Source organism: Phodopus roborovskii, unplaced genomic scaffold, assembly GCF_943737965.1.
Source record: "Phodopus roborovskii unplaced genomic scaffold, PHOROB, whole genome shotgun sequence".
Lineage (NCBI taxonomy): Eukaryota > Metazoa > Chordata > Mammalia > Rodentia > Cricetidae > Phodopus > Phodopus roborovskii.
Genome location: NW_026126418.1, coordinates 6,836,092 through 6,845,987, shown reverse-complemented (window position 1 = coordinate 6,845,987; position 9,896 = coordinate 6,836,092).

Below are 9,896 nucleotides of genomic sequence, written 5' to 3'. Positions count from 1 at the left end.
CTTAGCTGTAAAGATATGACCAAAACAACATGCCTTGAATTTTTCTGAATGTACTTTCTCTCCTTTACTTCCTTATCAGCCTATATATTGCACAGTATCTTTACAAATGAGTACTTGATTGAAATGAAATATATATATACATACACACACACAAATATCACAATGGTTTTAATACCAAGATTGATTTGCTTTAATGTTACTCTTTAGGATGCTGGGCCTCTATGACAAAAAGAAAACAAATACCAAGCACTAGTTTCTATTTGAAATTTAAAAAGAAAAAAAAAAAATCACAAAACCTTGACCCTTAGGAAATAGTAAATGAGGATTCACAGTAGTTCCTCATTTTGGCAGACAATGATTTCTGGCCTGAAGCTTCAAGTCTCTTTGAAACACAAGCCCAGAGAGAAAAATTTCTACACTGTAGGCCCAGTGAAAAACGTGATCACATGAAAAACGTGTGATCTCCAACAGAAACAGCGGGGTCTCCATCTCCCCATTTCCAAACCTGTGGGTTTGCTCAGCCTCCCCCCAGGTGTTCTGCTGGCATGTATGCCTGTATACCATGTGTGTGCCAGGTGCCCTGGGAGGCCAGAAGAGGGCTTGGGATCCCCTGGGACTGGGCTACAAATGGTTGTGAACGCCCATATAAGTGATAGTAATCAAATGTGTGTCTTCCAGAAGAGCAGCCAGTGCTCTTACCTAAGCCATCTCTCAGTTAAAAGGATTTGTTTCTTTGTGTGTGTGTGTGTGTGTGTGTGTGTGTGTGTGTGTGTGTGTGTGTGTGTTTTAATAAAGCTGCTCCCATTATAGGACAATTAAAAGCCTTTCTATCTAAACTAGGCTCAGCAACCCTGAGGACAATATGAAGCTGGTAAGACATGTAAGTGCTTTTAGAAGATGCCACCTCGGTTTTAAATTCCAAACATAAAACTCTGTTAATCCTAGAATAAACCTTTTTTAGTTTAGCATTCAACTTATATTTTCATTAAGCTGTTTGTTCTATGACTTAATCATGTTTTAATTTTCCTGTTTGTGTGTACATGTTCATGTGTGTGCATGTGAGGGATATACATACACATAGAGTGCACATGTGGGGTTACATCTGCAACATGTGCATGTGGAGGCCAGAGGTCACTGTTGGGGTGTCTTCCTTGATGGCACACTCCCTCATGTTTTGAGGCAGTGTCTCTCACTGAACCTGAAGCTCACTGCTTTGGCTAGACTGGCCAGTGAGTTCTAGGGATTGATCTACTTTTGGTCTCCATCCCCACAGTGCTTGAGTTACAACCCCATATCTGGCTTTCTTATATGCATGCTAGGGATTGAACTCAGGGCCTCATGCTTGTGCAGCAGGCCTTTTACCAGCTGAGCCATCGCCTCAGTCTGTTTCCACATTTTATTAGGTTTTATATTAGGACCAGCATGAGTAAGAAAGAGTATCTCACACTGTAACAGCCTTACAAAAATAATCCTTTGGTTTAGAGTATTCTGTCTCTGGAATGCCTGAGGCGAGGCAGCCAAACAGGGACAGGCGTATTGCAGTTCATGGGTTACGGCCAGTCAGTCCATGGCCTGTTGCTTTGGGCCTCTGAATCCCCTGCATATTTCCAAGGCCAGCTTTCCCCAACAGGCCCCACCCCTTTAAAAGTTCCACTGTCTCAGAATCCTGCCCTAGGCTGAAGCAGATGGCCTCCAGGGGGCATTTTCAAATCCAACTTGGAGCTTTTGGATGGAGATTTTTACATTTGAATATAAACTAGATCTGATCACAGACTTCATACTCCAAAAGGCTAAATAAAACTACACTAAAAGGCAGATTTCAAAATCCTGAACAGGATAATTTAAAAACTAATAATGATATGACTCATACTAATACCAAATGAGCATGTGTTACTTTTATGAGATTTCATTGCTTCTTGGCTTTTAGCTAAGATCACGTACAGTACAACACTTTATGAAATCTTAATGAAGGAACCAAGGGATGTTGAAGCCAAGCAACAAACACACAGGCAGAAGTGCTGGAATAATTATGTAAACAGACCAAAGCTAGCTTCCTCCAGAGTGGAGGAGGACAGTTGAAAGAGCAGGGCACAATTCCTCCTCTAAAACGAACAAGAACTTTGCATTGCTGTCAGCTTCCCAGGACACAGAATTGTGTAGTAAGTCTCCGAACTGCAGAAACCTGAAGCTATGTACTATACTGACTGAACGATGCTGAGTTCACTGAAGCAATTCTCCCCATACCCTGTGCTATAAAAGCTCAATGAAACAAAACGTGTGGATTATAAGGAAATAGAGATGGGCCCAGGGGTACAGGCCTCCAGGTAGATGGAGCACAGGTTCAAAGCCTGCCAGTGAGATAGATGGTAAGCCTAACTAGAACCTGTTACTGCAAACTGTCCTCTGGCCTCCATACACATGCATATAGTCATGCACAGTAAACACAATTTTAAATCTATTTTTAAATGAGGGCTATGATGGTAGTCTATTGGTAGAGCACTTTCCTAACAGGCATGAAGCCTGAGATTCAATTCCCAGACCTGAAGAAAAGAAAGGTTTGAGGTACTATTGCAGTCTATTATCATACTATTCTTTCCGTTACCACTTACAAAGCTCCAGACTAGGAGATTGCCTCACGACTACAGAGCAAACCCAATGTAAGGACAGAGTAGTACGTGCAGAAGAGATGGTCCCAAGCCTTAAGAGCACTGGCTGCTCTTCTTAGCACCCATATGACCACTAAGAACTCTCCATAACTCCAGTTCCGGGGATCTAATGCCCTCTTCCAGCCTCCATGGGCAATGCACAGACAGAAAATAAAAATATGTCACTTTTTAAAAACAGAAAAAAACCAATGTAGCAGTAGGTGGCAGCAGAACTCTACTCCTGAAACACACTGCTTTAAAAAAAAAAAAAAAAAAAAAATGTGAGATAGGATTGACCAGAGACCTCTATGCCGTTAGTGGCGCCATAAATTTTCCTGAGCTTGTACATAAGAGGCTGTAGTGGACTCTAGGAAGGGAGTGCTTAACTTTAGCTTTACACCCAGTGAAAGCTATGAGGCATTTTCAGCAAATGTTGAATAGCCTCATTCCAATTATATCTGCCAGTTGGTTGTCAAATAGCTTCAAGTTAGAAATACTTGGGAAGTTACTCTATCTTTCCTTACTGCCATTTTTGAAAGTCAATACAGAGTTAAATTTTGGCAGTTTCATGTGGTTCAACTTATCCATCAGATTGATGGTCGTCCCTAATCCCTTTTCTATTACTGTTGATGGTGGATTCGCACTTAAGATCAACTGCCTTGTCCAAGTCTGTGTTTAGGAAAACGGACTCTCAGGCTCTAGTCCATCTTAAGGCTGAACAATAAGAACCAACGTGACATCTGCATGCCTACCCACGCAGGTCACTGTGCAGCTTTCTCGAGGTGTTTGCTCAAAGAACCTCTCCGTGTGCTCGTTGGCGTGCCTACCGAGGTCTGAGGGTACAGCTTAGTGATAAGTGCCAGCCTAACCTGCACAAGGCTCTCAATTCAGTCACCAGCACTTAAAAAACTAAGGGAAGGAAGTGGAGGAGGTGAAAGGGTAGAAGAAGGTGGGGGGGGGGAGCTCCCTCCTCTACTGCAACTGCCTGTGCCAAACCTGTAGCAAACTTGCTGCTTTAGACTCCAGGGCAGGTGGGCAAAAGAATCTTCATTCTAAGGCTGCTCCCAGACATCTGCAGCTAGAGTGAGGAGTCGGGAGGAGGAGTGAGTAGAAGTGTATCAGCATCCAATGGCATTGTTAAAATTGTGACTCTCCCACCAGTGCAGAAACCAAAGCATGACAAAGTTTGTGCTCTGTTCATTAATTTGTGACTGAGCCACAAGGCAAAACTAATTCAATGAGCACTTGGGGAGAGAGAAACTTATACAACCCACCAGGACATGCAGGCTCAAAGCAATTGAGAATAGCAGTGAGATTGCCTGGTTACAGATGGAAATGGCAATGTCCCTCAGGGAGCAAAACAAGATATTACAGAATTTGACACTCCCCCCCCCCCAAAGAAAAGGTACTGTAGAGTTTGGGCCAAACTAGCACACAACTTCACAGTATCCAGGCTCTAAAAAATAAACTGGAGGATCAAACACACAACAGCCCTAGAGAATTACATAATTCTTAAGAAGGTCTGTTAAATATTGGAAGGAAGGGGCTATTGGAATTTTCCCTTATTCCCTAGTTTAACTATTTTGTTTTTGTTGTTGTTGTCATTTTTGTTGTTGTTGTTTGTTTGTTTGTGTGTGTGAAACCAGGTCTCTCTATGGAGCGCTGGCTGCCTGGAGCTTGCTATGTAGACCAAGATGGTCTCAAATTCAGAGGTCCACCTGTCTCTGCTTCCAGTGAATAAAGACAGCAGACTATGAAATGGATTCCCCACCTCTGGGTGAGAATTCAGGTCGGAATGGTTATGTTCAAAACCAACAACCACTAACTTTTAAGGGAGGAGACATTGCTGGAGATTCTGAGTTTATATCTGAACTCCTTGGGTTGATGTGGGACACTCATTCCTGTCACTTCTTCCTCCCCACTCCCCTTTGTAATTTAATGTAATTTAATGTATTTTAATAGCAAACTTACAGAAATAGCACAGAAGACAGATAGTACTTGCATGAAGGACAACTCAGAAAAGTATAGTGAATGGATTGAATCTACTGTATGATAAAAATGCTACAAACAGTATTCACTTGCCATCAATAAGAAATGTACTTATTTTAATAAAATTCAAATGCTGGCATTGTCCAGAACATTTTAACAGGTTTATTTATAATTGTCATACAGTTGGGTGTTCATTGAAACATGTTGCTTGCATGAGTGCTTTCATCTTGCATTTACATTAAAAATCCACACACAAATGAAAGTGGAAAAACTGCCAATACCTGATTTCTGTCCCGTTTTTCCTCTCGCAATCTTATACTTAGGTACCTTTTGACACCATGGAAAAAATATCTAACATTCAAAACAATTGATTACAGGAAGAAGAGAGAAAATAATGAGCGTGAAATGTTTCCCCTCATAGTAGTCTGTTAAGCAAGTCCTCCACATATGCTGAATGTTAGCTGGGTATCTTTTGGCATAATTGTTAAATGCTTGGCATGGATAGCACACAGGTTGGTATCTTCAAAAAATGCCAACCTGCCAGGCCTCACTTGCCTCCTGCAAAGCGCCACTCTGGAAGCACAGATGTGTTTTTAAGTCCTGAGCAATTTCTCACACCAGATTCTGGAGAGGGAGTTTGCAAATCAGAAGTTGGGTGGATTTCTGATAGCGTCTGATTTCACGGAGTACCATTCCTCCAGTAGAGGGCGCGCTCTTGTGAGTGGCCTTTATAGTCCGTTGTTTCCAGGGTGTTTTACCATGGGGGGATTTGTGGGCAGTCTGCTTTGTATGAGCCATGGTCCTTATTTACCCCTTCTCCCTCTGCTGAAGCTCCGCAAGCCAGAGGCGGCGCTGGCGTTAAAGAGCTGCGATGGCTGCAAACACAATCTCTTTCTGAAGTTTAACTAAGTGATTTCTATCTTTTCCTTCAAAACTAGTCATTCTTAACAACTTCTCTTAGCAGTTTATCATGAGCAATGTGTGTGGAGGCCAGAGGACATCCTCAGGGGCATTCCTCAGGCTCCATTCACCTTGGTTTGGGGAACAGGATCTCTTGGTAGCCGGGAATTCATCAAGTAGGCTAGACTGGCAGGCCAGAGAGCATCAGGGACCTGCCCAGAGCTAAGATTGCAAGTGCATGCCACCATCTCCCTGCCCCTCTCATGCTGTTTTGTAACTTTGTTTGACTCTGGGGAGGGGGCAGGGGCTTGGAAATGAAATCTCTTGTGGACTAAAGACTGCAGTTGAGCAGCTTCTGTGTTTCAGTCCCTTCTCACTTCAATAAGATCACGATGCAGCAAAAAGTGGGATTTCCAGCCTCACCTTTGTTTCTTCTGCTGCTACTGCTGCTGTTTTCCTCTCCTGAAAAACGAGACTATGTGCTTTTCTTGTTACTAAATTATCTAAACAAGTTTTGTTTCAGTGTCAAGAGTTGAAATCAAGGCCTCACGTATGCCAGACCGGTGTCCTACCATTGACCTATGCTGCCAGCTTCTTAAATTAACTGCAAAGTGAGTTAATAACCTCCCTTCACAGGTCAAATCTATCATTCTTTAACTTATTTACAATAGCACCTCATTTGCTGATTCTTTAAATTTTGAAAACAAATAGTAAGTTTGACTTAAATAATTATATTGAAGTATGTTTTATATATCATAAAATTCTGCAGCAATCAAAACAATATCATTCACAAGTATAAAAAGAGTTAAAAAAGGAATTAAAAAAAAAAAAAAACCCCAAACATCCAAACTGGATGGAATGTCAAAATGTTATACATATAGTGGAATACTCTTCAGGCTTAAAAATGAAATAAAAATTTAAAATCTGCAGTATGGAGAACCTTAAAGACATGCTAAATGAAATGAGTCCATCACAAAAGGACAAGTACTGCACAGTCCCACCTACAGGAGTTCTGCAGAATCACTGCAAAAACTAGAATGGTGCCTGCCAGTTAAGAGAGGGGCAATCAGAGTTGGTGTGGCATGGGTAGGGAGTTTCATCTGGGAATATGGCAGTGTTGTAGAATGTTCTGGAGATGGATGGTGGCGAAGTCAAGTGACAATGTGATTTGCCTAATGCCATAAAACTGTAGGCTTAAATCTGGCTAAAATGGGGCCGGGCATGATGACATGTGACTGTCATCCCAGCCCCAGAAGACTGAGGAAAGAGCATCATGTGTATGGCAAGCTTGAGCTATACAGTGAACCCTGAGTCAGCCTAGCTGCATAGTGTGTTTATGGTGTGTGTGTGTGTGTGTGTGTGTGTGTGTGTGTGTGTGTGTACTTTTTCATTTCTCCTAGGTAGAAATCTCAGTTTTCTTTTAAGTTTAAATTTTTGGGAAACTGCCAAACAAAGTGGCTGCACCATTTTATGTTTTGACCAACAGTAGACAAAGGTTCACATTTACCCACATTCTTGCCAACACTTGCTACTGTCTGTCTTTTTGTTGTAGCCAGCTATTCTAGTAAGAATGAAGAGGTGTCTTGTGGTTTAAAATTCACATTTCACCTATGCCCGGTATAGTCAATCTTCATTTCACGAGTGCTTATCAACCATTTACATGTTTCCTTGGATGAACTTTTTATTTACAACTTTTGCTTTTTTTTCCCCCCGTTGGATTTATTGTCTTATTTCCAAGAATTTGTTGTAAGTCTTGCTGCAAGTCTTGACAAATACATATATTGCAAGTATTTCCCTCTAGTCTGTTATCTTGGCAGTGTTTTTTGAACTGTCGATTTTCTTCTTAATTATTTTAATGAAGTTTAATGATGTGTTTCTTTATAGACTGGAAGGACTTTTTGCTTAACTCATTGTTTTCTCCTGTTCTAAAATGTTTCATTTTAGCCTTCATGTTAAAACTATTATCTGTTGAGTTCATTTGTATGTACGGTGCTGGAAAAAAAAATCTAAGTAACCTTTTTGCATGAGTATCTGGTATCAACAACAACCATGAATTGTTGAATTATCTTAAGTACTTCTATAGTCAACTTTCTTGCACATTTGTAAAAGCAATCCAACAAGAAGAAGCAATTAACTATAAATACAAAGACTTCTCATCTCTCCGTTCTGTTTCCGTTGACCTACATGTCTTTATGGGAGTGGCATATTGTCTTGATACTGTGGCTATAAGCACAGGAACTTAGACAAAGCCAGGTTTGAATCATGTCTTTGTCTAGCTATGTGACGTTAGGAATGGGGCTTTAGCTTCCTCATCAATAAGACTGAGATACTAAAATTTGCTTCATAAAATTACTCAGAGGACCCATACAAAACAACTAATGCATATTACTTATAATGGTCTTTGACCTATAGCTGATGACTAATAAATGCTAGCTTGTGTATTATGATTCATATCTCCCTTTTGAATTCACCATTTGTCATTATGAAATTTTCATTCTTCTAATTAGCAACATCAAGTTTCTCTTGCTAACTTATTTGTACATGCTATATCTTTTTCCATCATTGTACTATCAGTCTGTTTCTTAATATTTAAAGTGTGTCTCTTGCTGGACATGGTGGCACACACTTTTAGTCGCAGCACTCAGGAGACAGAGGCAGACATATCTGTGAGTTTTAGGACATCCTGGTCTACATAGTGAGTTCCAGGACAGCCAAAGCTGCATAGTGGGACTCTGTCTCAAAATAAGTAAATAAATAATAAATTGTGTATCTCTTATAAACAAAATTTATTATTTTACTCTCCTTTGACCCTTTTTGTGTCTCCATTGACCTGTTTAGTCCATTTACATTTAATGTAATTATTAATATAGTTGTGTTCAACTCAAGGATAATGTTTTGGTTATGATCCTCTCTTAGAATGAGACTAAATCCAATCTGAGGATGTATGCCAAAGCCTCCAGCTTTGGTAGGGCCTGAATCTCCTCCACATTATGTGGGAATCAAAATGAGTTGATTCTGTTAAGCATGGTAGCTGCGGTTTTCCCTTCAACTATACCTAGTAGTTTTGGGGTGCATTGCTATCTTCCCATTGCCATGACAAAATACCTGAGGTGAAGGGAGAAAGTTTGTCTTGGCTCATATTCTAGATGCTTCACCATATGGTCACTTGGCTTTATTATTTTGGATCCTGTGGTGAGGAGTACATCACAGAAGAAGTACATGGAAGGAACAAAGTTTCTTAATTAATGGTAACTTGGAAGCAAAAAGAAAGATGAAGAGGCTAAAGTCCCAATTTCCCATTCAAGAGCATAACCCCCAATGATCCAAAATTCTTCTGCTAGATTCTACCTCCTAGTGGTTCCCTGTCTCTCAATAGATCCAGGGCCTAGTGACCTGGTCAACATCCAGTCCTTAGAGGATACTTGGCACAATAACCATAACATGTTCTCTGCTCAGGAAACAGCCAGCAATTCAAAGGAGACCTTGTCTGTGGATTTTAGCCACCCATCTCTATCACTTTATCTTCAAGTTCCAACACCTCTAAAGTTTTTCATCTCAGTCCAGAACCTGCTTCTGGCTGTCACCCCATTGGGGGAAACCAGGCTGAGCTAGTCTCACATGGTTGCACTTTCTCAGTAACCAGACCCTCTCAGATCCCACCTGGATTAAGACATTGCCAAACCTTTCAAACATTTGCCTTATACTTTTTTTTTTTTTTTCACCACTAGCTTTATCATAATCTGGCAGAGAAATTAATCTGACACAAGCCTCTCTCTCCATGTGAAGAACCAAAAGCCTTATGCTGTTTCCATTTGTTGAGCCCATCTCAAGATTGTTCAAATAGATGGGAAACATTTTTCTTGGCACACAAGTAAACTTGGTCCTACATCATTCTACAGAAAATGGATGATGTTACAGACAATAGCAAGGCTATCTAAGATATTTAACTAGTGTCTGGATTTGCTAAGAATGACATGGTCTTGAGAATATGAAAGAATTTAGGTATTCAGGATCTACTGAAGCTCAACTGAAGAAGGTATTCTTTTCAAAGGTCAGTAAACTGAGCTTAAGAAGCCAAACAAAGTAAAAAAACAACATAATGAGTGATGGGTGAGAAAGGCATTCTGAAGACTTAGGCAGTTGCACTCTACAGGAACGAGGCCAACAAGAATATTTATAAAGTATGAAGCTGATAAATTGAGGAGCTACAAATAGGACCCACTGTTTCTTGGGAACAGATGGATGTCACCTATGCTTTACCTGCAACTCAAGAATGCAGGGTCCTTAGGTGGGGTGAGACAAATCCCTCTGGTGTCTTCAGCTTTGTCCACACCCAAGTGAGTAACCTTGATTACCTGGAAA